Here is a 26,273-nt window from a genome sequence, read left to right as displayed (position 1 = left end):
AGTCAGAGCAAAGATTTTAAAAGAGCAGGAGCTGAGAAGGACCCTCTGGGCAGTTGGCTGAGTTTGAAAAACAATTCGAAATGACCTATTCTAAGTTGTTTTCAGGTTAAAGGTAAAAAGATAAATATTTTACAGATTAGAAAGACTAAAAAACTAGCTGGAACTTTAAAAAAAATCTATTTAAATAAAATAAGGATGGAGGGCCAGGTGACGTGCTGTCTCTGCATGGCGTGGGAGCCGGTGGACTCCATTGTGGTTCCCAGTGACCACATATGTAGTAAGTATTGGTTGCTTGAGGAACTCTAGCTCAGAGTTGATGAACTGGATTCTGAGCTTCAGACATTGCAGCACATCAGGGAGGAGGAGAGATACCTGGATCCTGTGTTTCAGGAGGCAGTCACACCCATTGGACTAACTAACTGACTGGGAAAATCAGGTTGGTAGTGGATCCCAAGAAAAGGAAATTGTGGAATGTCAGCGAAATGTTTATGGAGCAGCTTGTGGTAGAACCCACTAGGGAGCAAGCAATTCTGGACTTGGTGATGTGGAATGAAGCAGACTTTATTAGGGAATTTAAAGTGAAGTAATCCTTAGGGGGCAGTGACCACAATATGACAGAATTCACCCTGCAGTTTGAGAGGGAGAAGCTGGAATCAGATGTAATAGTATTACAATTAAATAATGGTAACCACGAAGGCATGAAGGAGGAATTGGTCAGAGTTGATTGGAAGGGCTACTGAGCAGGGAAGACAGTTGAACAGTAATGCTAAGTGTTTTTGATGTTTATTCAGGAGAAATTCATCCCAAGGGGGATGAAACATGCTAAGGAAATCATGAATGACAATGGAAGTCAAGGATGGCATCAAAGCAAAGAAAAAAACATACAATGTTGCGAGGAATTATGGGAAGACAAAGGCATGGGAAGACTTTAAAAGCGAGCAGAGGACAACTAAAAATGCAATAAGGGGGTGAAGTGGAAATATGTGTAAGCTAGCTGATAATATAAAAGAAGATTGCAAAATTTTTTTGATGTAAGAGAGATAAGGGGCTGGATTCTCCGAGACATCGCGCCGAAATCGCGAAATGTAATTGGCCCAAGAATCGGCTCCACGGCAAAATCGGGTTTGATGCCGGTTTCGCGCTGATTTTGGATTCTCCAGACTCTCCAACACGACGAAATCACAGCGCCTGCCACGCAGCCCAGAGAATCGTCTCAAGTGTCCCGATGACCGATTCTCTGGGGCCTCAGTGATTCTGCAGCCTTGATGGGCCGATTTCCCGACAGCGTGGTTCTAACAACCTATAACAATTTGTGAAACTAGCGTGCTGGCTGAGGCGGCTGCGGGTGGAGGTAAGGGTTGGCGTGGGGGGACCACAGGCCCCCGAAACGGACACCGGCCGTGCTCTCTGCGTGGGGGTCCCTGCCAGGGGAAGGGGGAGAACAGGTTGAGCAGTTGGGGAGCCCCCGCCCTGACAGGGCGATGCCCACGCAACAAGCACCATTACGATGGCCATCTTGATGACCAGTCACCCCGGGCGCTGGTTGAACACAGGATTAACGGCCGTATGGGTGGGTGCCGCCCCCCTCCCCAGCCACCCCACTCACCCGGCGACACCCACTGGGGGAACACCCAAACACCCAGGTCAACCCGGCGGCAGCCCCTAGTGAGGGCAGTGCAGCAGGGAAGGGCACCAGGAGTGGGGGAACCGAAGGGTCGGGGTGGGGGACATGCATGGCTGGGGCACGCGGAGCCAACCGGGGCGACCATGTAGCCCATGGCACCTGGTTGTGCACAGGGCGATGTGCCATGGTAACATTTTCTCCCCCTTTAGATTATCATGTTTGCGATTCAACCAGCGATGTCGGCCGCCGTGGTGAGGGCCTCTCCTCCGGCCCGCCGATGATGTTGAGTGCCCTCTGCTTGGGCATGGTGAGGGGACGCAAGTCTTGCGGTTCCCCTCCAGTCTTCTCCCGCTCCCAGCAGTTATGAGCGGTCTTGTCCTTGGGGGGGAGGGGGGGGGGGGGCGCAAAGACAAACAGCAACAGTGTGAGACGGTCGCACGCATGCAGCCCAGGGGCTGGGTCTACGATGGCATTGGTGCACAGGGCATCCGGCCATTGCAGCTGGCATGGGTGAGTGCAGCCATGTGGGTCAGGGTAGGGGTGGGAGGGGACCCTCCCCCTGGGGGAGGGGTCAGATGTGTGTGGGTGTGTTGGTGCCAGGGGCATAGTGCTGGGTATTCACTCTGGCTGACCTGAGGAGGTCGTGCAGCTTTTTTCTGCACTGGTCAGCTGACTGGGCCACTACAGCGACGACGCTGATGACCTCGGCCACCTCCACCCAAGCACGGCGAACGATGGCACCTGCTGTCCTGCGTCCCGACCCGGGGTACGACACCATCCTCCTCTCCTCTACGGCGTGCAGTAGGGTGTCTAGTTCCCTGCCCCTAAATCGCTCTCCGCCCCGCCATCTTGACTTCAACTCTGTGTGTGTGGGGGGGGGAGAATATTTAACTCCAGCCGCAGAATTGCGTCAATGACGGAACTGCCGAATCGGCGGCAGTCCGTCGGGCGTTGCCAGTTGCGCCCGTGCTGGCCCATTGTGGGCTGTTGAATAACTCCACCTGGGGGCCTGATGACGCCGTCATGAAACTCCACGGTTTTCACAACAGCGTCAACACTTGCCCTCGTTTTGGGAGAATCCAGTCGAAGAATGGACATTGGACCACTGAAAAATGAGGTTAGAGAAGTAATAATAAGTAACAAAGAAATGGGAGAGGAACTGTGTAGGTACTTTGTATCAGTCTTCACAGTGAAGGACACCAGTGTCGTACCAGAACTTCAAGAATCAGGGGGTGGATCGAGTGGAGTGGCCATCACTAAGGAGAAGATGCTTAAGGGAAATTGAAAGGTCTGAAGGCGGATAAATCACCCGGACCAGATGGACTACACTTCAGGGTTCTGAAAGACTGAGCTGAGGAGATTGTGGAGGCATTGGTGGTGATCTTTCAGGAATCACTGGAGGCAGCGAGGGTTCCAGAGGATTGAAAACTGGCTAATGTAACACCCCTGTTTAAGAAGGAGGGAGCAGAAGACAGGAAATTATAGGCCGGTTAACCTGACTTTTGTTGTTGGTAAGATTTTAGAGACCATTATTAAGGATGAGATTGCAAAGTATTTAGAGGTACATGGATTCGTCAAGAGGAAATCATGTCTGACAAATCTGTTAGGATTCTTTGAGGGAGTTAGACAAAGGAGAACCAGTGGATGTGATCTATTTGGATTTCCAGAAGGCCTTTGACAAGGTGCCGTACAGGAGGCTGCAAAATACGATAAGATACCATGGTGTTAACTGCAAGGTACTGCCATGAATAGAGGATTGGCTGACTGCCAGAAGGCAGAGAGTGGGTATCAAGCGATCTTTTTCAGGATGGCAATGTGTGACTAGTGGTGTTCCGCAGGGATCAGTGTTGGGACCACAACTATTCACAACATACATTAACGATCTGGAAGAAGGAACTGAGGGCATTGTTATTAAGTTTTCAGATGATACAAGATATGTAAAGGGACAGGTTTTGTTGAGGAAGCAGAGAAGCTGCAGAAGGACCTAAGCAGGCTAGGAGATGGGCAAAGAAGTGGAAGATGGAAGACAATGTAGAAAAATATGAGGTTATGCACTTTGGTCGGAAGATTAGAGGCACAGACTATTTTTTAAATGGGAAAAGGTTTCGGAAATCAGAGGCACAAAGGGACTTTGAAGTTCTAGATCAGGATTCTCTTAAGGTTAATATGCAGGTTCAATTGGCAGTTACAAAGGCAAATGCAATGTTAGCATTCATGTCGAGAGGGCTAGAATACAAGAGCAGGGATGTACCTTTGAAGCTGTATAAGCCTCTGGTCAGACCCCATTTGGAATATTGTGACCAGTTTTGGGCCTCATATCGAAGGAAGGATGTGCTGGCCTTGGAAAGGGTTCAGAGAAGGTTCACAAGAATGAAGTCCGGAATGAAGGACTTGTCATAAGAGGAGCGGTTGGGGACTCTGGGTCTGTACTCGATGGTGTTTAGAAGGATAAAGGGGGATCTGAGTGAAACTTACAGAATTCTAAAAGGCCTACATAGAGTGAACATGGAGAGGATGTTTCCATTAGTAGGAGAAACTAGAACCCAAGTGAACAGCCTCAGACTGAAGGGACGATCCTTTAAAACTGAGATGTGGAGGAATTATTTCAGCCAGAGAATGGTGCATCTGTGGAACTCATTGCCGTAGAAAGCTGTGGAGACCAAGCCACTAAGTGTCTTTAAGACAGAGATGGATAGGTTCTTGATTAATAAGGGGATCAGGGGTTATGGGGAAAAGGCAGGATAATGGGGTTGAGAAACATATCAGCCATGATTGAATGGCCGTGTAGACTCGATGGGCGAATTCTGCTCCTATGTCTGATGGTCTTATGATCTTATGACATTCAATAGCATTACCAACGTTGAATCCCACACTATCAGCATCCTGGGGGTTGCCATTGATCGCAAACTGAACTGGACTAGCCATATAAATTCTATAGCTACAAGAACAGGTCAGAGGTTAGGAATTCTGTGGCAAATAAATCACCTCTTGACTCCCCCAAAGTTTGTCCACCATTTACAGATCACAAGGCAAGAGTGTGATGGGATATTTTCCTCTTCCCTGGATGCGTGCAGCTCCAACAACACCCAAGAAGCTTGAAACCACCCAGGACAAAGCAATCCCCTTGATTGGTACCCCTATCACAAACATTAATTCCCTCCACCACTGACACAGTCGCAGCAGTGTGTACCATCAACAAGATGCACTGCAGGAACTCAACGTGGTTCCTTTGCACAGCACCTTCCAAACCTGTGGCAACTACCATCTTGATGGACAAGGGTCACAGATGCATGAGAACACCACCACCTGCAAGTTCTGCTCCAAATCACTCACCATCCTGGCTTGGGAATATATCGCCATTCCTTCACTGTCGCTGGGCCAAAATCCTGGAACTTCCTCCCTAACAGTACTGTGGGTGTACCTACACCACATGGACAACAACAGTTCATGAAGGTAGCTCAGCACTACCTTCTCAAGGGCAATGAGGGATGGGCAATAAATACTGGCCAAGGCAACGATGCCCACATCCCATGTGCTTTGTATTCCAACAGTTGCACTGTTGATGCATTGAGCTGGTAAAATAACTAAAACTTGGAGAGGTTTAGCATACTGATCGTACATGGGAAAGCACACAAAGTCAAATGGCAGGCATGGAACAATTGAAGCTCTAGGGTTGCTAACTCGGGTTGGACATATTCCAGGAGACGGCGGCGGAAGTGACATCACAGAGTCCTGTGTGTGACATTATACTCTTGTTTTATCTGCTCTTGCCTGACATTTATACATGGACTCTGCACCAAACACTGACAAGCAGTCGCCTTGGGTTCCGCTCTCCAGGTGGCGTTGGCACTGGCCTGCCTCCTCCTGATGGCTCCCGGCATTGTAACATTCTCTGCTCCTCTGCTTTCAATGTTACAGCAAATATAAGCTCAGCCTGGTGGAGCGTGTTGTCTGCACAGCACCTTCAGTTAAAGTCAAAATGTGGGGGGCATTATAAAGGCAACCAACAGCACATCACTGGTGCCAGCCCCTGATAGTCAGGCACCAGCCCAGCTGGTACTCCCAGTCAGTCATCCACTTCATGTCAGGAACACCACGCAAATAATTAAATGGACCAATCCAGATTATGATGCACGACCAGTTCATCTGGGCACATGTGCATGTGTTCCTCGTTAAGCACCAGTGGAACCATGACCTCTGAGGTGCTGCATATATCATGGAAGCTTGATAGATGTCACGATCGTATCACACAGAAAATCATAGACACAAATGTTATTCTGACATTTTTGATACCAGAAGAAAATTGCAACAATGCTCTGTGGAAAATATACAAATAACAGCTGAGCCCTTTTGTTCCGGTAGCACTGTTGCGACTCTAATCTATTTTAAAATGCTGAAATCATTATTCATCTTGCATTCCCTTTGAGACAATAATGAAGCTTTGTTCAAAATAGCCCCAGTTGACTACCACACTCATTACTGAAAAAAAATCGTTGCAATTACATTCAATTTTAAATGGACAAGGAACACAGGAAGGCAGGCTACTCATATAATATTTTGAAAATTGATATCCCAGAGGCACCATGCTGATCTACTGCTCTGCCTAGTTTTCCCTTTCAAGAAACAACTGATCGAATCCCACCTCATGATATCTTCTCTAGGACAGCTGCAAGGGTTTGAAGGAAAATTGGTCTGTATTTTACCACAGGTGTTGGGACCCCCGACGGGTACAAGTAGTGAGCTCCAAGCCTGCACTTGCCAGCAGCTGGACTAGCTCGACTACTTTATGCAGGCGATGTTCTGGTTGGCTGCCTGTGGGCCTACCATGCAATTGAGTATGGCCGACTAGCTCCTGATGCTGCCCACCCAAACAGAGAGCTGGCAGCACTGAAGCCTCGACTTTGCTGCCAGGAGTGAGGGTTACTGCTGAGGCAGGGAGGAAACCTCAGGAGCTGGGCCAGATATGTAGGAAAAATGTTAAAGTTAAGGGTGCTGAGGGTCAGAAAATCCTTTGAGGAGATTGTTGGAGCCATATAGTTAACCTCTGACTCCAATGCCAGCTTCCTCGCCCTCCCCACACCCCCTCCCCCTACTCCCCAACTCCACCTCTCCAGGCCACTGCTGGAAAGCCTCCTGGGTCTAGCTGGCGATGTCCCAACTCCACAGGGCACCTCCTGCCTTTGGCAAAATGCTGGCGGCCCCATAAAATGGCACCTAATTGGACTTTTAATTATGCTAATCGGCTGCCTAATTCAAGGAGGCAGGCAACCACTCCACATCCTGTTAGTAAAATACCCCAACAGTGGGACCAATTCTGTGTGTCTACCCAACATGCCTCCCCAAGGCTTAATCAGTACCACACCTTCTGTCCGCTAATAACATTTTGTCCATCAAGTCTGAAATCTTGAACTTACTTCAGATTACGCCCCTGAACGCAGTGCAACATTTCTAAAATATATCTAATTTGCATATTCACTCCAACAGGGCTGAATCTGTTTCTGTACATCTCACTCAAGGAGCAAGAAACTTAATGGTTGTCCAGCTTGAGTATATACATACTTTAATTCCTTTGGCTGTGGTCACCAGTCCTGCAAATGTAAGATTTATTTTAATGCTCATGAACCAGATAAAAAAATTTACAGTATCTTGTTATGCACCTTGAGAGAACTCACATTCCTTCGTAGTCTTTTTTTCCATTTGTCCCTGTTGTATCAACTTCCCCTAGGTGGTACATAGCTGGAGGCAGTGGACTGAAGGGGAACCTTTTGGCAAGTTTCAGGAAGGATCACTTAACGTGGAAGAGAAAGAGCAGTTGCTCAGAGATGTAGCAATGGTAGTAACGGCATCAACAAGAAGCGTTCAAGTGAAGAGGGCTGGCCTCCACAGCAATGTTCAATTTATCAGGTGCTCATTTCATTCAAGGCTTCTCCCTTTTCTCAATGACATTATAAGGAGGAACCCTCGTTAAAAGAAAAATAGCTGGTAACAAGCCTTTCAAAGAATGTGGGCAGAGTAGCCTGTTGTTGCAGGAGTGAGGAGTAAGGCTAAAGCCATTTTGTGGCCGGGACCTCATTAATTCACCAGCTGCTGGTGTCAACTGGAAACCTGCTTCTGCACGGTGGTTCCCATACTGGGTGAGGCTGAGGCAAATCTGGAAATCCTGGAGGCGATCCTGGAAGGGTCTGAAATTGGCTGAGCATTTTGGGGTCTCATTAGCAGCACACCTTGTAAAGGGAGATGGTCAACCCCTTCAAACATCAGCCAGGCAGCCACCAATGCAACTAATAGTAAGCCATCAGAGTATGAACCCCCACATCCCATGTTTTAACAGGCATGTATGAACCTCATATCATGTGGTGGGCAGCCATTTGAAAAATCGGAGTTCAGGAGACTGCTAACAACATTTTTCAGGGGTCGTGGCAGAGGCTCCACAAGTTGCTCATATTCGAAGGAACATAATTGTAGTAATCCACGAGAGGCAGGAGTTCCGTCACCTAACCAATATTTATTTACAATAACGATATTACAGGAGCAGCTACAAACAGTGCTGCTAGCAGTCCAGTCAACTTAAGACTGCTCACAAAGCCTACACAGGTGATTATATGGGCCCCCTCAATGAGCTATCATTGAGGAAGCTCATACTCCAATTGGCCAACCAATAAAGCCAATTGGAGTTCATTGCAATAATCAAAGGACTTTAATAGCTGGAGACAATTGGGTAGCTGATGAGGGCCCGGAGGAGAGGGGGAGGCGCGCAGGCCGGGTGCAGGGGCCCGGGGGCAGGGGGGAGAGATTGGCACGGCGTACTGGAGGGGCCAGCAAGGGCCCGGAGGGGGGGGATCCCCGGTCGCTGCACGGTACAGCAGCGACCGATTTGGCCTGGCAGACGGAGGAGAAGTGGCCCTTCTTCCCGCAGCTCTTACAGAGGGCGGAGCGGGCTGGGCAGCGCGGGCGAGGGTGTTTCGCGAACCCACAAAAATAGCAGCGGGGCCCCATGGACTTGTCGGGGCGTCCCGCGGCGCAGGCCTGAGGGAGGTCGGGAGCGGCGGATGGCGGTGGGGAAGCATGCCAGGAGGCCCAGGGTGGTGCAGCGCGGCTGGGGACATAGGCGCGGGCGTTTAAATCGGCGACCTCCAGGGAGGTGGAGAGAGTCCGTGCCTCAGTTAAGCTGAGGTCGTCTTTCTCCAGCATCCGCTGGCGGATAGCGGGGGACTGCATCCCAGCCTCGTAAGCATCTCTGATCAGCAGTTCCATGTGCTCCGTGGCTGAAACTTGGAGGCAGAAGCAATTCCTCCCCAAGACAGCGAGGGCCTGGTAAAATTGGTCTAATGACTCACCGGGGAGCTGTTGTCTGGTGGCCAGCAGATGTCGGGCGAATACTCTGTTGACTGGTTTAAGGAATTGTCCATTCAGCTTTAGCATGGTGGCATCGTAATCTTTCTCCTCCTTGATTATCGCGTAGGCTGCTATACCCACGCTGGAGTGGAGGATGTGAAGCTTCTGTGCCATGGTGGGGGGGCTGTTTGCAGACGCCAGGTATCCTTCGAGACATGCCAGCCAATGTTGAAAAATTTCTGAAGCGTTCTGAGTTTGCGGGCTGATGCGGAGGCATTCGAGCTTGATCCGGAACTCCATCTTCAAAAATCTAGCTTATTAAATTGATGAACCATCAATCGAACGTGAGACGAGTTGCTATACAAAAGTTAGGCTTAATAAGCTAGAAGTTAGCCCTGCGGTCGACTACAGTAAATGGACGACCGCCGGGCGTTCTGACTATTTATATCTCGGTATGGAGGCGTGGTTAACTCAGCCTCTCGACCAATCGGAGAGCCATCAAATGACTGGTCTCAACCAATCGGTTGAGAGGCACATGACCGACCAGGGCCAATGGTAAGCTGGTGTTCTGCACCAATGGCAGACAGCTATGCAAATCATACCACCACAGTAGCTTTTTCTGAATCCAATTACTCGTCATCGTTCAATGTGTGTTGTATGGTTTTATGGCCTGGAGGCTTTTATGGTTGAACATAAACAATTTATTGACAACTTACAAAATCAGGAGCAGGCTGTTCAAAATATATTCATTTAGAATAAACACCAGTCGAACTTGTAATAAATCATAAAACGGCAATTTGCTATAGGCAGATATACAATTACATGTGTTTTAGTTATGGTTGAGAACTCTATCAACATATTAGCTGTCAACTAAACCTGGATTTTCCTCCTTTTATACGATATTCCAGTACCCATTAAATTTTGTATGATGGACGGATGAAGTTGCAATGGTCAAACTGATCTACAAACTACACCCACCCTTTGCCATTTGTAAAGAAAAACATGTTTTTTATTGTGACACCTAACTTAGTTTCAAGAATTCAGTTTCTACATGTCATGTGTGCTGAGTGAATAGACCCTGTCGTATTCTCTTGCTCAGAAAGTAAGTACTGCTCAGTGTTCCATGTCAGGCGAGCAATCATTTAGAATGGAGGTATCATTATGAATCTTTGAAACAAGAGTCGGTCTCTATATTTATTATTTAATTTGAATATCTTTTTAATCAAGTTGCCAACAGCTTCACAATGAGGGTGAAAGTTGCCGACCGTCACAGCGTGACTCCAACTCTTTCCAAATCTCTGACATGTGCAGCCACCATTCGACCCTCAAGTGTCTGTCTAATTAGATGGACACAGGCACAGAGCTAATTTTACTGCAAGAAAATTAGTCCCATACATTTCTCAACAAAGAAATATCATCACTGTGTATCGTGAAGAGGAACTGACTTGGTAGCAACATTAGCAGATGCATAGAACTTGGGTGTGAGCACTTGGTCATCTAAGGGTCCGAGAAAAGGAAAAAGAAATAGACAGCTTTCCTTCACACCGTATAGAGATATAATCACCTTCTCCCATATAATTTAGGCTTAAATTCTCACTCACTTTCTATGCTAAACATAGATTAGAAAATGAGTACTGCATATTCACAAGCTTAAATGTAAAATATAGGTCAGACTGCTGAGAATAAATATATACTGTCCAATGACACTTATAAAGGTTTGAAACAAGTCTCCTTGAAAAGGCCCTCGGAATGAAAATGGGGAGGCACTGAAACAAAAACAAAAACCTCGGGAGCACCGTCATTTTAACGGACTGTACTCTACCCGCCAACGACAGCGGCAGCATGTCCCACCGTTTAAATTCTTCCTCCATCTGCTCCACCAACCTAGTAAAATTGAGCTTGTGCAGAGTCCCCCAGCTCCTAGCCACCTGAACCCCCAGGTACCTAAAACTCCTCACTGCCCTCTTTAGCGGGAGCCTACCAATCCCCTCCTCCTGATCTCCCGGGTGCACAACAAACAGCTCACTCTTGCCCGGGTTCAATTTATAGCCCGAGAAACTCCCAAACTCAGTAAGAATCTCCATCACCTCCGGCATTCCCCCCATCGGGTCTGCTACATACAACAGCAAGTCGTCCGCATACAGCGACACTCGGTGCTCCTCCCCACCTCGCACCAAACCCCTCCACCTCCCCGACTCCCTGAGAGCCATGGCCAGAGGCTCAATTGCCAATGCAAAAAGCAAGGGGAACAGGGGGCACCCCTGCCTCGTCCCACGGTGGAGCCTGAAGTACTCGGACCTCCTCCCATTTGTCGCTACACTCGCCATCGGGGCCTCGTGCAGCAACCTCACCCATTTAATAAACCCCACCCCAAACCCGAACCTCTCTAACACCTCCCACAAGTACCCTAACTTGAAGGTCCTAACCAACAGGGGGCCCAGCAGGTCCGCGTATTTCTTATAAAATTCAACCGGGAACCCATCCGGTCCCGGCGCCTTCCCCAAGGCTAACGGATATTGTTAACTGCTTCCTTTTCTCAAGTATTATGTTGGGCGGCATAGTGGCATAATGGTTAGCACTGCTGCCTCACGGCACCAGGGACACGGGTTCAATTCCACCCTTGGTTGACTGTCTGTGTGGAGTTTGCACATTCTCCCCATGTCACAAAACACAGAGCATACAGTGCAGAAGGAGGCCATTTAGCTCATTGAGTCTGCACCGACCCACTTAAGCCCTCACTTCCACCCCATCCTCGTAACCCCGTAATCCAATAACCCCCCTAACCTTTTTGGTTACTAAGGGCAATTTATCATTGCCAGTCCACCTAACCTGTACGTCTTTGGACTGTGGGAGAAAACCGGAGCACCTGGAGGAAACCCACGCAGACACAGGGAGAATGTGCAGACTCCGCACAGACAGTGACCCATCGGGGAATCGAACCTGGGACACTAGCGCTGTGAAGCCACAATGCTATCCACTTATGCTACCGTGCTGCCCCCATCTGTGTGGGATTCCTCCGGGTGATCCGGTTTCCTCCCACAGTCCACAGATGTGCAGGTTGGGTGGATTGGCCATGCTAAATTGTCCCTTTGTGTCCAAAAATATGTGTATGTTACTGTGGTGAATGTAACTTAGTAATTCACTGTATTTACCAATACCATTGTAAGCGCAGTAGCGTTATCCGACCACTAGGGGGAGTAGCTCTGGGAATGCTCAGGAGTATGTACCGGGCTCAACCCTTGGCTCCGCCCACGACTCCTCCCCCTAGACTGCTGTATAAATAACCATGTCCAGAGCCAGCCTGCAGTTCATCGAGAGTTCAACGGGTAACAGGGTGGCTCTGTAGTAAGTAGATTAAAACCACTGTTCATATCTTAAAGCACGTGCCTCGTGAATTGATGGTTCCGTCACTTTAATCTACTTACTACATAGCCAGCCTGTTACCTGTTGATTTGGACCTCTGCCATCGAATTTCGCAGATGCTTCAGGCGTGATTGATCCAGGGTGACTGCGCCGAGTTGCGGGCCGCGTGACGAGCGCCCGGGGAGGTGGTACTCTTCCGATGAGTTGTCCGAGCGTGGAGATGCAGGTCGGGCCTGTGGATCGCACGTGGCGGGCGGCGAGGAAGATGGCGTCCAAGATGGCAGCCCCCATGAGTCGCACGTGGCCGGCCGCGTGGTGGAGGTTTGTCAAGATGGCGGCCCCCATGGATCGCACGTGGTGGAAGGGGGTGGGGTCGGGGCATAGGCCGCAGCGTTTCAGGCCCGCGGGCCTGCGGGAGCGATTACTTTGTGCCGCTGGGGAGTTGGAAGCTGGGGCCCTTTTTGCGAGGCACAGTCTTTCCGCCCGCAGCTGCTGCCGGTCACGTTGCGGGCCGGGCAGTGCTGCCGCGGGTGCTGATTCTGGCCACAGAAATGGCAGGCTGGAGTAGCATAGTGGCTGGCTGGAGAAGCATAGTGGCTGGCTGGGGCAGCATGGTGGCTGGGCGGCCGCGTAGCACAGGCCTGGGGGAGTCGCTGGTCGGGGGCCCTTGATTGGGTCGCGGGGTCCGTGGGGAATGAGGTGAACGAGGTGAGGCTGCAGAAGGAGACCTCCATCGTGGTAGCAATTTCCATAGCTGTTTCTAAGTCTTGGGGGCCCTTTTCCAGCAGTCGTTGGCGCACATAATTAGACCCGAGGCCCGCTACAAAAACATCGCGTACAACAAGTTCTCTATGTTCAGTCGCGGTAACCGCTTGATAGTTACAGTCATTCGATAGATTATTGAGCTCTCTTAAAAATTCGACGAGTGATTCTGTAGGCCGCTGGCGGCGAGTCGTGAACACATGGCGTGCGTAAACTTCGTTAATGGGCCTTACATACATCTTATCGAGTATCGCTAGCGCTGCAGTATATGAACCGGCCGAGTTTAGTTGCGTCGAGATTCTGTAGCTCACCCTCGCGTGCAGTAGACTTAACCTCTATAGACCAGACAGGGCCCACCTGGTCAAGGCTTCTAGGCCCTTTGAACGCCTCGCGATTGATTTCAAAGGGCCACTCCCCTCAACTAACAAGAACGTTTACTTTCTAAACGTCGTAGATGAGTTCTCCCGTTTCCCATTTGCTATCCTGTGCCCCGACATGACCTCCCACACAGTCATTAGGGCCCTGCATAGTATCTTCACCCAGTTTGGTTTCCCCAGCTACGTACACAGCGACCGGGGTTCGTCCTTCATGAGCGACAAGCTGCGTTAGTATCTGCTCGACAAGGGCATTGCCTTGAGCAGGACTACCAGCTACAACCCCAGGGGGAACGGGCAGGTGGAGAGGGAGAACGTGACGGTCTGGAAGACCGTCCTACTGACCCTCCGGTTTAGAAAGCTCCAAGTCTCCCAGTGGCAGGAAGTCCTCTCAGACGCGCTCCACGCTATTAGGTCCCTCTTATGCACAGCGACCAATCAGACCCCTCACGAGAGGCTCTTCATTTTTTCCAGGGGCACTACCACGGGGGTCTCACTTCCGGCATGGCTGAGGACACCGGGCCCGGTACTTCTGAGGAAACACGTTAGGGCACACAAAACCGACCCCCTTGTTGAGAAGGTGCGCCTGCTCCACTCCAACCCCCAGTACGCCTTTGTCGAGTTCCGTGACGGCTGCCAGGACACAGTATCCCTCTGGGATTTGGCACCCGCCGGATCCAGCGCCCCCTCTACCCCCACAGAAGGACCCCTCACCCTGCACCCCATGCTGCCGCCCCCTCGCGCTCCCGAGCCCACGAGCTCGCTTCACCAGTTCCGTGCACCCGCGCCGGCCAGCCCCCAGCGCCCCCAGTCCCCGGTCGAACCAGAAGAGTATGAAGCTCGGACACAACCCTCCCTGGAGTCCGCCATTGTACCCCAGCACACAGCACCCATCCAGCCACCGCAAGAGGCCGCAACTCTACTCTATCCAACTCCTTCATGATGGAGAGCATTTCTATCAAATCTACTCTCGGCCTTCTTCCCTCCAGGAAGAACAATCCCAACCTCTCCAATCTACCCTGATTACTGAAGTTTCGCATCCCTGGAACCATTCTTGTAAGCCCTTTCTGTACAACCTCCAATGCTTCCACATCCTTCCTATGGTGTGACAACCAGAACTATACACAATATTCCAGCGAAAGATCTATTACGTTCTTCCACAGCAACATTCCCTCTAATTTTCTCATGTTCTAAGTGGTCTTTTCATTCAAGTGCGGAGCCCTTTACATTTATTTGTGCAGCCACCTAGATGCGGTAACTTAAAGGGATTGATTGACACTCGGCTTGCTTGGGTGACCTTTGGGTGACTGCAGCACCGAGAGGGACTGTTGTCCCTCAGGCCTTATGAGAGTACCAGCCATTTCAATCTTTCCTGACTGATCGGTATATTGCCTCAGTCTGGTATCATTCTCATAAATCACTTTCATAACTCCTTTTATTTACATGGAAGTCAATACTGTACACAGCACTCCTCGTGTATCTAACCAGGATCTTTACCAGTTTAACATCTCAGTGCTTTAATTGTGTCCTGTGTTCACTCTATATTCAAACTACCGTAATCCAACTGGTGATTCCCCTACCCCCAACCTACCGTTTTAAAAGGCCTCCATTTATTTTGACTAGTCAGCACCCTATCTTCTTTCTAAAGCATTGAGCTGTTTCGTCCAAAATCTCTGGTGATATCCTGCAATAATCTTTACCCATCAATTTCTGTGATCCACCTCGATTGAGTCGCCATTGTTCTGTGACTACTTGCCTTTATATTGCCAGCATATTACCTTCCATTAGTTTCCTCATTCCTACACTGCTGGTATGCCGTCCTGCTCCATGCTTGACCTTTTCATGTTCCTCACTCACATGCTGTCTTTTGACAGCACTAATTTCCAAATGTGTACCCAACAGCCCCTCCTTCACCTATCAAAATAATCTGCCTGTTAAACTGTTATATTGTAAAAATTGGAAAATGCCATTGAAAGTATTTCTTTAAAAAATGAGGAGACCCATGGGGAAATACCTGATTGATCTCCCCATGGGGCTCATCGAGTACGAGCTCCCCCGCTGAGGGGTGGAGGCCCAATTGCGGGCTTGTTAATTCCCCAAGATAAAAGCTGGCCCAGGAAGGAGCCGGCATCTCAGGATGGTCCTGGCTGAGACTTGGACTGTTGTTTAGTTGCTGGATATCCCAGCTTTTAGTAGGAAATAAACTACTTTTGACTCTCCTAAAAATATCTACCTTACTACGTTGTGAATAAATTCCATGCTGTGGTGCTTCTTCAATCTCCAATGGTATTCTAACCTAATCTAATTGTTATTTCTTTAAAGAAACACACGCCTGGTACCATGTGGTTTTCTTTAAGTTGCTTATTTAGGACGGTTGGTGTAGTGTTCCACAAAGAACACAGTATAGCTTTTACTTAAACAAAGCTATGATTTTTATTCACACTACTAAATTGGGTTTCGACACTTAACCCTTCCGAATACATAATTGAGCAATAACATCTAAATACACTCATCTACTGCTAATCTCACTACTGGTATAAACTATAATCTAACCTTCTCACACTAACTGTTCTTATGACCTTCACTAGCTATCTCCTGCATACACTCCTCGCCTAAAATCCAGCATCACTGCCTTATATAGTTGTATCTGTAGCTCCTCTAGTGGCTACTCTCAACACTACATTAACCTTTGTAATGTTCATAGTTAGGATAATACCACATCCCTCTTCTTTGTCGAAGAAAATTATTCTAACAGTGGTTGTGATATTTTCTTTAACCCTGACCTTACAGGCGTAATTCTAATAGCTAGTGACTATCACTATCTTCTTCTAATAGCTAGTAACTATCACTATCTTCTTCTAATAGCTAGTAACTATCACTATCTTCTTCTCATACAATACAGTATTTTGTAATGCCAATTACATCACTTAAATGAGTATAGGTTCATCATACAATCACAAGTTCAGTCTCTGGAGGTTGTCTTCTACTTGTAGAACGTCTTAATGGAATGTTCAAGGTGTGGGATTGCTCTGCCACATTTTCTATTTGTATCTGCACTAAGTACGGATCTAGAAAGTCAATGTCCTTGAATATGCTGTCACGTGATACAAATTTCTCATGTTGAGACTGAACCTTGTGCTTGACATGCAGCAAGGCGCATCTGTTTCTCATGAAACAGCGATCCCTGTTCTGTTTGTACTAGGTCATAGGTGCTACTTGTTTCAGAACCTTCACAACATTTCGCCAGCCCCCTTCTGGATTCTGAATTCTCACAAAGTCACCTTCTTGAAGTTCAGCCAGACGTTTGGTACGTCTATTGTAGACCTCTTATTGCTTCTTTTTTGTGGTTGTGATTCTTTCACGTCTCTTATTATTATCAATTTCTGTATTGATGATCTCTGGTAAAGTGGTTCTTAGTCTTCTCCGCATCAACATTTGAGCAGATGAGAGACCTGTCGATAACGGGGTTGCTAACAACACTAATGACACGTCTTGACCATCTTCACCTGCTTTGCGAAATAATTTCTTAATTATCCCTACTCGTTTCTTTGCTTTCCCATTAGACTGAGGATAACATGGGCTAGATGTCACATGGTTGCAATTATATTGCTCTGCAAACTGTGTCCACTCTCAACTCGAGAAACACGGACCACTGTCAGAGACAATATTAAGACGTATCCCATGGCGTGCAAAATTTGATTTTGTTGCCTTTATCACAGCTCTGGCAGTCGAATCTTTCAACAACATCACCTCTGGAAAGTTGGAGTAATAGTCTATGGCTATCAAGTAGCCATGACCCTGGAAATAGAATAAATCCATGCCCACTCTGTCCCATGGACTTGTCACAATCTCCATCTGTTGTATGGTTTCTTTGCTCTGTGCAGGCTGATGCATCTGACAAATTGGACATGCTTGAACCTACTGATTGATACCTCTGTTTATTCCCGGCCAATACACCGACTGCCTGGCTCACCTACAATATTTTTCGATGCCATGATGACCCTCATGAATCTGCTTCAGAATCCGTAAACGTAAATTAGCAGGTATCACTATCCTGTGTCCTTTGAGCAGGACACCATCAATTGTAGTCAGGTTATTTCTTATATCTCGAAAGGGTAATTTTCATCCAGCAGGCCATCCTTCTCTGAGGTATTGTTTCACATTCTGGAGCATCAAGTCCTTTTCAGTTTCGGCTTTTATGGACTATAGTTTGCGATCAGATCCTGGTAGTATCTCAGAAATTAAACAAGGTTGCGATTCCACTCTTCAGGCTAACTCGGGTTCCGATGTTTCAGCATCAACGATTGCCCTGTTTTCTGATATGTCAGCATCAGTGGTGGCTTTGGAGAGGTCATTCACATTACCTCAGTCTTCCCTGGACTCTTCATCATGGTCATCTGAAATACTGGTTGAGTGAATCCTTTCAGCTAGCTGCAATCTATCACAAGCATCAACACCAGTCAATGACAATTTCTCACCCTCTATCACCTCAAAGTTGATGAGTATCTCAATTTTCCCATTCTTCACGATGAGACAGCTTGACTCTTTTGTGGCTATCGTGTTAATGTTGTAATCTGTGAGCCAACAGGTAGACTGCTTTATCAGAGGCTTTATGATTGCTTGCTTTACAAAGGATTTACATAGAACATACAGTGCTGAAGGAGGCCATTCGGCCCATCGAGTCTGCACCGACCTCACTTCCACCCTATCCCCGTAACCCAATAACACCTCCCAGCCTTTTTGGTCACTAAGGGCAATTTATCATGGCCAATTCACCTAACCTGCACGTCTTTGGGAGGAAACCGGAGCACTCGGAGGAAACCCACGCAGACATGGGGAGAAGGTGCAGACTCCACACAGACAGTGTGATATGCCATCAATTAAAACGGAAAACACAGAGCGAATTAAACTATGGCTTTAATTGACTTACAACAGAGCTGGCAGCGTGCCCCAGAATGAGGCAGTGTGAGAGGTCGGCAGCTTATATACACAGGCCCTAGGGGGAGGAGCCACAGGCAGAGCCAAAACCATACAACATGTAATATAGTGGCAATACTGTACAACACGTAATACTGTGGCAGCACAATACAAAACAGTGGTTTCACCACATTCACCCCCTGTTTAAAAAAAAACGTCCAGCGGGGGTGAAGTGAACAAGTTGCGTCAGAGATTGAGCCTGACGGGGGCTTTGAGTGTCCGCCGTGACCACCTCAGTTCCGGCTGTGATGTGGCTATTGTAGTCGGCTGAAGCGTTGAGGCCTGCGTGTGTGGGAGTCAGACAGCTTCTGTGTTCTCTGATCGGTGGGCAGCAATGGGGGAAGGGGGTATAGGGTCGGGTTGAGTAGTAGTAGAGAGGGGAGGAATAGAGTCGGGAGCGCCAGTGACAGTCGCGAAGGAACCTGCGGGTGCCAAATCCCGAAGGGAGACTGTGTCCTCCCGTCTGTCATGGTGAGCCATGTAGGCATACTGGGGATTTGCATGGAGGAAAAGGACCTTCTCGTCTAGAGGATCTGACTTATGAGTCTTCACATGTCGTTGGAGGAGGACGGGCCCTGGAATCGTTAGCCAGGTCGGGAGCGAGACCCCTGAGGTGGACCTTCTGGGGAAGGCAAACATCCTCTCTTGGGGGATCACATTAGTAGCGGTGCAGAGAAGCGACCTGATGGTTTGGAGTGCATTGGGAAGGACCTCCTGCCAGAGGGAGACTGGAAGACCTCTAGACTGTAGGGCAAGAAGGACGGCCTTCCAGACCGTCATGTTCTCCTTCTCCACCTGTCTGTTCCCCCGGGGATTGTAGCTGGTAGTCCTGTTTGAAGCGATGCCTTTGCTAAGCAGGAACTGATGCAGCTCATCACTCTGAAGGAGGAACCCCAATCACTATGCATGTAAGTGGGGAAACCGAACAAGGTGAAGACACTGCTCAGGGCCTTGATGACTGTGGCAGAGGTCAGGTCTGGGCATGGGATGGCAAAAGGGAAACGCGAGTACTCGTCAAGAATGTTGAGGAAGTACACGTTACGGTCAGTGGCGGGGAGGGGCCCTTTGAAATTAATGTTGAGGCGTTCAAAGGGATGTGAGGCCTTTACCAGGCATGCTCTGTCTGGCCGATAGAAGTGTGGTTTGCACTCCACGCAGACCTGGCAGACCCTGGTCATGGTCCTGACCTCCTTGATGGAGTAAGGCAGGTTACGGGCCTTGATATAATGGAAAAGCCGGATGACCCCTGGGTGACAGAGGTCATTGTGGTGGGCCGCAGTCAGTCTACTTGTGCGTTGGCACAAGTACCGCAGGAAAGGGCATCTGGGGCTCATTAAGCTTCCCAGGATGATACTGGATATCATAGTTGTAGGTGGAGAGTTCAATCCTCAACCTCAATATCTTATCGTTCTTGATCTTGCCCCGGTGTGTGTCACTGAACGCGAAGGCAACCGACTGTTGGTCAGTGAGGAGAGTGAATCGCCTGCCGGCCAGGTAATGCCTCCAATATCGCACAGCTTCCACAATGGCTTGGGCTTCCTTTTCGACGGAGGAGTGCCGAATTTCGGAGGCATGGAGCATACGGGAGAAGAAAGCCACTGGCCTGTCTGTCTGGTTGAGGGTAGCGGCCAGGGCAAAGTCAGACGCATCGCACTCTACCTGGAACTGGTGGATTCGTCCACAGGGTGCATCGTGGCCTTGGCAATATCAGCCTTGATGCGGTTGAAGGCCAAGCGAGCTTCAGCCATCAGGGGAAAAACGGTGGATTTGATGAATGGGCTGGCTTTGTGCGCATAATTGGGGACCACTGGGTATAGTACGAAAAGAACCCCAGGCACCTCTTCAGGGCCTTGGGGCAGTGGGGGAGGGGGAGTTGCAGGAGGGGGCGCATACGGTAGGGGTCGGGCCCTAGGACTCCGTTTTCCACGACGTAGCCAAGGATGGCTAGTCGGGTTGTGCGGACAACACATTTCTCCTTATTGTGTGTCAGATTAAAGAGCTGGGCAGTGTGCAGGAATTTCTTGAGGTTAGCATCATGGTCCTGCTGATTATGGCCGCAGATGTTGACATTATCTAGATACGGGAACGTGACACACAGCCCATAGTGGTCAACCATTCGGTCCATCGCTTGCTGGAAGACCGAGACCCCATTGGTGATGCCGAAGGGAACCTGGAGAAAGTGGTAGAGGCGGCCAGCTGCCTCGAATGAAGTGTATTGGCGGTTCTCCAGGCGGATAGGGAGCTGGTGGTGTGCAGACTTCAGGTCCATGGTGGAGAAGACCCGGTACTGTGCAATCTGATTGACCATGTCAGATATGCGGGGAAGGGGGTACGCATCAAGCTGCGTGTACCGGTTGATGGTCTGACTAGAGTCAATGACCATCCAATGCTTCTCCCCAGTCCTGACGACCACCACTTGAGCTCTCCAGGGGCTGTTACTGGCCTTTATGATCCCTTCCCGCAGGAGCCGCTGAACCTCCGACCTAATGAAGGTCATGTCCCGAGCACTGTATCATCCGCTCTTAGTGGCAACGGGCTTATAGTCTGGGGTGAGGTTGTCGAAGAACGAGGGAGAGGTAACCTTAAGGGTCGAGAGGCTACAGACGGTGATTGGGGGCAGGGGTCCATTGAACTTCAGGATACTCTGGAGGTGGCACTGGAAGTCGAGACCCAGAAGAACGTCCGCGCAGAGGTGTGGGACAACATAGAGCCTATAATTTTTGAAATCTACACCCCGTACCATGAGAGTCACGACACAGTACCCACGGATTTGCACGGTATGCGACCCAGAGGCCAGGCAGATTCTCTGGGCTGTGGGTAAAACGGGAAGGGAGAAGTGCCGTACTGTGTCCAGGTGTATGAAGCTGTCTGTGCTCCCAGAGTCAAAAAGGCAGGCCGTCTCGAGGCCGTTGATCTGGACCGCCATCATAGATTTTGCGAAGTGACGAGGCCGAGACTGGTCTAGGGTGATGGAGGCAGCCACGGGACGAAGGGCTGGCTTTGGACAGTGGGCGGGCTGGTCCAGAGCAGCAGAGGCCAGCTAACGGACGGGAGAGCCAGGATTCCGGGAGGCTGCGGTGGACTTCGAAAATGGCGTTGAAGGTGCGGCTGTGGACTTCAAAAATGAAAATGAAATGAAATGAAAATCGCTTATTGTCACGAGTAGGCTTCAATGAAGTTACTGTGAAAAGCCCCTAGTCGCCACATTCCGGCGCCTGTCCGGGGAGGCTGGTACGGGAATCGAACCGTGCTGCTGGCCTGCTTGGTCTGCTTTAAAAGCCAGCGATTTAGCCTTGTGAGCTAAACCAGCCCCTTCTCGACTAGAGGATCTGACTTATGAGTCCTCACATGTCGTCGGAGGAGGACGGGCCCTGGAATCGTTAGCCAGGTCGGGAGCGAGACCCCTGAGGTGGACCTTCTGGGGAAAGCAAACATCCTCTCTTGGGGGATCACATTAGTAGCGGTGCAGAGAAGCGACCGGATGGTTTGGAGTGCATTGGGAAGGACCTCCTGCCAGAGGGAGACTGAGAGACCTGAAATGGCGTAGAAGATGGCGACCCCCGCGGGTCTCACGTGGCGGGTGGCGTCGAAGATGACATCCCCGCGGGTCGCACGTGGCAGGTAGCGTCGAAGATGGCGGTGTCCCCAATGTCCACGAGGGTGTCGCTTAGTCGGAGGCATAGGCACCCACCTCCAGCGATTCAGCAAGCCGCACCATTTCCCAGTGGTCGTGTGTCTCCCTCTCTAGCAGGTGCTGGCGAAAGCAGTGGGAGTCAATGTCGGCAACAAAGGTGCCCCGGATGAGAATTTCGGTGTGCTTAGTAGCCGACACCGCCTCGCAGTTTCAGACTGCGCCGAGCACCCGCAAAGCGCACAGAAATTCTGCCAGCGGCTCTCTAGGGCGCTGACGCCGCGTGGCAAGAAGGTGGCTGGCAAACAGTCCGTTAAACCATTTCACATACCGTCCTTTCAAGACATTAATGGTTTCATCAAATGAGGCCGCGTCCCGGAAGATGAGAAAAATTCATGGGCTCACCCGGGAGATGAGGACTCGCAGCTTCTGCTCCTCGGTGAAGGCGACGGCGGCAGAATTGAGGATAGATTCTAGACAGCGTAGCCAGTGTGCGAAGATGATATCAGCGTCGGCTGATTGGGGGTCTTTCTGCAGGGGGTCCAGTTTGAGGCCCAGATCCATGTTAAACAGCTCTTTCATTTATTGTAAGTCAATTAAATTGATATGCCATCAATTAAGACGGAAAACACAGAACGAATTAAACTGTGGCTTTAATTGATTTCAAATAGAGCTGGCAGCATGCCCCAGAATGAGACAGTGTGAGAGGTCGGCAGCTTATATACACAGGCCCTAGGGGGAGGAGCCACAGGCAGAGCCAAAATCGTACAACATGTAATATAGTGGCAAAACTGTACAACACGTAATACTGTGGCAGCACAATACAACACAGTGGTTTCACCACACAATGACCCAGCGGGGAATTGAACCTGGGACCCTGGCACAGTGAAGCCACAGTGCTATCCACTTGTGCTACCGTGCAGCCCTAAATTTAAAACTGGGGACATGATAATATTTTCGTGCGCCCATTGTATCAATCTTAAATGGAATCAATTCTCCATTTATTTCTAATTAGACAGTCCACTCCTTTATTATCTTTGAGAGTGCCTTCACTGGTCTTTCTTCTCGATTTGGTAAATCAATCCTAGTGATAGCTTCTCTCATTTTTTAAGATAAATTTAGAATACCCAATTAATTTTTTCCAATTAAGGGGGCAATTTAGCGTGTTCAATCCTGCACACCATTGGGTTGTGGGGGCGAAACCCATGCAAACACGGGGTGAATGTGCAAACTCCACACAGACAGTGACCCAGAACCGGGATCAAACCTGGGACCTCTGCGCCATGAGACTGCAGTGCTACCATTACGCCACCGTGCTGCCTGTAATAGCTTCTATCATGAAGGTATCCGAAAGTGAATTTAGTGAGTAATCCTCTCTATACGCTATGAGCTAGAGAGCTGTGATTAAGGAATCCACTGACTCCACTTAACTGCAGCCTTTTCTGAAAGATGTAGTGCTCATCGGTCTCATTCACCTGTTTCTTACAGTGTGTATCGAATGTATTGAAGTGGTAAGGCTTCTTGAGACTTTCCATCTTCTGATCAGTCTTTACCATAGATTTTTTCTGAGTTGTACCTTCTGGATTGCTTCTTCAATCTCCAATGCTATTTTAACCTAGTCTAATTGCTGTTTCTTTAAAGGAATAGACTTCTGGTACCATGTGGTGTTTGTTTCGGATATTTGGTGTAGTGTTCCACGAAGACCACAGGACAGCTTTTACTTAAACAAAGCTATGATTTTTATTTACACTACTAAACTGGGTTTCAACACTTAGTCCTCAAGAATACATAATTGAACAATAACATCTAACTACACTTATCTACTGCTAATCTCACTGCTGGTATAAATTATAATCTAACCTTCTCACATTAACTGCTCTTATGACCTTCACTAGCTATCTCCTGCAAACACACCTTACATAATGTCTAGCATCACATAATCTCTCGACATAACATTAACCCTTGAAATGCTGATAGTTATGATAATACCATACACGTTACCCTTGTATTATCTGACTGCCTGTCGCAGACTAGGCCGAATTTCCAGCAGTTATACATCGAATGACAATGCTAGTCAGTTGTCATCAGACACTGCATAGTTTCACGTTCCATTCATTGGAAAAAATTAGGCAGGGAATCTCCTCGATGCTGCCCATGGTTTCCGACGATAGCACCAGCAGAATCCTTGCTCACATTGCCAAATGCCTGGCAAACTGACAACAGGTAGACATAGTAGCCTCAGGAATATAGAAGGACACAAAGCATATTGCATGCTTCAGCCTCCATGGTACAGCCAGTGTACGCGAGTAAAATACACACTTGTATTTACACAATTGATTCCTCAGGAAAATGTATAATTAAATTGTTTATGGGATCCTAAGCTTGCTAGCCTAGCTCTAATATTTTGACAGATCAGTTAAGTGTTCATCAAAATTATGTCCTGTAGTGAATTTTCTGACAGTAATCATCAGATATTTTGTTGAAATAATCTTATTTCTCTTGAAAGATGTTTGAAATGAGAGAGAAGGAGAGAACGTTGCAATTCATGTTAATCCCACAGTGACAGGCTTGACAATAGGATGATAGAATCATCTCCATAATAGTTTTTTTATACCTTCAGGGCACGCCAGACATCTTCTTTAATAGAGTTTCTGATAAGAGCTCCAAAGGTGAGCACAAGATGTCGGGACGAACATCTCATCCACCAAGGAAAAAAATAATTGTTGGAGGAAGCACATGTGTCAACTCAAGCTGAAAATAAAATCCGCAGCCATCACCAATCTTGCCTCGTCTATGGATTCTCCTTACAATCTGTCTTGCAGTTCATTTCCATTCCTTTCAATAATTTAATTAACCTGTCGAGCAATGTTCAACTGCTTTCACATGCTTATGTCCCATTTGAATTTCTTCTACTATATGGTACAATCCTAGCTGATGTTACTGGTGGACAATTCAGATCCCAGGGTGGAACTCGGTTTGATAGCTTCTAACTATTATATTTTGTTTATATACATGGATGGCATCTACTGAACAGAGTCACGGGAGTCAGCTGATGAACTTTTAACAAAAGAATAAAACATTTATTAAACAAGAAAAGATTGACTATAATATTCTACTCTTTACCGGAACTATGCCTTTACAGATATTCACAGATTTGTAAGGATAACGCAAGTTACACAATTGATCTTATCCTCTAATGTTCTCAGTAAGTGCATAGCCCATGTGAACCAATAGGAAAAATGTGGTCAAACACCCCATGCTCTGAAATCAAGTGGCGAATGCCATCCAAATCATGTCTACGGAGTTCTTATTAATTCCCCGCAGGCACTTGCTACATTGTCAGCCAACTGGTATCACTGGAACTTATTATTTCTCATAAGGGCTCCAAGTTTCTGCTCTCGAAGGACATGTCTTGGAGTCTTCTCCAAAATGATGCTTTCTCTCGAATGCCTTCACCAAGAATCCACTTCCAGGGTTTTGACCTCTCCTTCTAGTATTCCTCTGCCTTGGGTCACCACATACATTCAAGCTTCCTCACAATCTTCCAACAACACAGCCTCCAAAAGAATAGCACTGATTCACAGGCCATTTTACGGAGTCACTAACCATCTGGTCACCTTGGGTCTCTGGCTACTTCCAAGCCCAGGTTGTCCCAGGTCCAGATCTTGAAGATCTAACTTTTAACTTGCAGCCTCTCTGTTCCTCATCATCAGCTTTAATGAACAGGATCTGCTTTTGAACCCTCTTCCATGACTTCACAGTTTTCCTGAAACTTTGTTCTGTACCATTCCGTAGTTTCAGGATTTTTCTGTTCTTTAGCTTGAGATCTGCTCTCTGTCATTTCTCACCATGTGCCCATTCCATGGGCTAGTGTGTCCTTCCTAGTTACCTTATTCCAACTGAACTCAACTGTTTTTACAGCTTCAGTGTGAGCCCTAGGCTGCAAGCCAATAGCCCTGAAGTTTTTTATACCCTCTGCATGCTTTAGAGTCACAAAACAAAGTTAAAATGGAGGTAATATTTAAAGTGAAACCTAACGAAAATTCTTAATCCATTCTTAACACAAATACAGAAACACAAATTAAGCTTATCTAAAGTTATATCTTATTCCTTAAACTCACAAAAAACAAATAAACAAATGTATAATTCTTAAACCATGAGAATGATTCAATGACCCTCATAGCAACGGGTGCTTCTTGCACCGAGC

At 48.2% G+C, this 26,273-nt stretch overlaps 1 long non-coding RNA gene across 1 annotated transcript in view; it reads left to right on the top strand.

Annotated features, from left to right (window-relative positions):
- LOC119964163 overlaps positions 1–24,797 on the top strand; it is a 50,368-nt gene extending 25,571 nt beyond the window's left edge. The window contains exon 3 of the long non-coding RNA XR_005460265.1: positions 24,687–24,797. This is a non-coding gene — a long non-coding RNA (uncharacterized LOC119964163). The remainder of the gene's footprint in view (positions 1–24,686) is intronic.
- The last annotated feature ends 1,476 nt before the right edge of the window (positions 24,798–26,273 follow it).

The sequence above is a fragment of the Scyliorhinus canicula genome, chromosome 4 (genome assembly GCF_902713615.1).
Source record: "Scyliorhinus canicula chromosome 4, sScyCan1.1, whole genome shotgun sequence".
Taxonomy (NCBI): Eukaryota; Metazoa; Chordata; class Chondrichthyes; order Carcharhiniformes; family Scyliorhinidae; genus Scyliorhinus; species Scyliorhinus canicula.
This window is presented reverse-complemented; position numbering and strand designations above follow the sequence as displayed.